This window comes from Pelobates fuscus, chromosome 2, assembly GCF_036172605.1.
Source record: "Pelobates fuscus isolate aPelFus1 chromosome 2, aPelFus1.pri, whole genome shotgun sequence".
Taxonomy (NCBI): domain Eukaryota; kingdom Metazoa; phylum Chordata; class Amphibia; order Anura; family Pelobatidae; genus Pelobates; species Pelobates fuscus.
Window position 1 is genome coordinate 350,347,691 of NC_086318.1, and position 1,866 is coordinate 350,349,556.

Below are 1,866 nucleotides of genomic sequence, written 5' to 3' on the forward strand. Positions count from 1 at the left end.
GATGTGTCTAGCATTGATCTTTTTATTAAAATGATGTCAGACGAGTTTGAATATCTCTCATGATCTGTTCTTCTTCTTTTCTTACGATCTGCTCTGGTTTTCTTAACACATAAGACAAAGTAGTGACTACTTTGCCTTATGTATATGTTCTACGTTTTGACTCGGTCTGACCCACTTCCCACAATACTCACCCTTTCCTCAGTGATCTCACAATGCCTAATTTCACTATTCCTGAACATCCTGTCATTTAGACAGGACGGCAGGGAAACTTCGTCCTAACAGAATGAGAGCAGTTTGTTCATTCACTATTATTATTATTATTATTGCCATTTATATAGCGCCAACAGAGTCCGTAGCACTTTACAATATTATGAAAGGGGGGATTTACGAATAAATACAATTACAAGAAAACTGACAGGAGTGATAGGTTGAAGAGGACCCTGCTCAAACGAGCTTACAGTCTATAGGAGGTGGGGTGTAAAACACATTAGGACCGGAAATAGCAATCAAATAAGATGGGAGTGAAGCAAAGCTTTACAATATTATGAGAGGGGGGATTTAAGCTAAAACAAGTTTAGTCTATGGGAGGTGGGGTATAAAACACATTAGGACAGGAAAAAGCAATCAAATAAGGTGAGAGTGAAGAAGAGCTGGAGGAGAGAGTGCTGCCCTTTAGGAGAGAGCAAGAGACCGGTATGTGAAGTAGGTTACTCTGGGAGACCATAAGCTTTCCTAAAGAGATGGATTTTAATGCACTTCTTAAATGATTGAGGACTAGGGGAGAGTTGAATTGACTCCTATATGATACAGGAAGCCAATGTAAGGACTGACAGAGGGGTGAGGTGTGAGAGGACCGACTAGAGAGGAAAATCAGTCTGGCGGCAGCATTCATGACAGACTGTAGTGGTGCAATACGGCTTTTGGGAAGACCTAGGAGAGGGTTACAATAATCCATGTGGGAAATTACTAGAACATGGACAAGCTCCTTGGTAGAATCTTGCATAAGAAAGGGGCTGTAACGGATGCCTGGCACCCCGACCGGGTACCTCCGTTAATGGATGCTCCTAGCGCTTCCTGAGGACTCCAAGCACTCTGGCAGACACCACAATCACCGAATCAGAGAAGCATATGAATCCTCTCAAGCCTCTGAATGCTGTAGACAGTTGAATAGGAACCATACGAATAGGCTTGTACTCCTAGCAGTCAACTGGAACAGCATGCAATAAATCCTTCCCCCCAATAATGAGACAACACATCACTTTGAGGGTAAAACAGGAACTCTGGACTGGCACATCCAGCCTGGCTTTTATTACAAACAGATACATACAGGACACTCCCAGGGGGAGGATGAAATTAACCAATCACATACATGGTTCAGCCATCCCCTCCCCTCAGATAACATTAAACCCAATTATCCGGTACACTTTTCCAGCCAAGTTCTGGATGTACCCCAAAAAACGGGGGTACACCTTCAAATCCAGCATCGCTGGATAGCCCTTATTCAGGGGGACAACATTTCCAAAATTCAAGTCATTCGGATGAATGGTTCGGGAGATATGGGGTTCCAAAGATTTGACCGACCGCATGGGTAAAGTATCCGAAAACAGTTCCATGCATTTTGACCCTGCGGTCGGTCACAAACAAGGGAATGAAAACAGACAAATTGCCTGTGTTATAGAGCCTGGAGAGGGTTTGAATGAATTCCCTTGTTTGTGGGGTTCTTTCTACCGAACGGCGGGTCATTCGGTAGTTTCTATACGAATTTCTGGAAGTATGGAGGTCTCAGCGGTGTTTGCCTAGTCAAGTGTCCGATTTTAGTTCCAGACACTCGACGGCAAAACACCGTTGTTCGGTAGTTTAAGATGG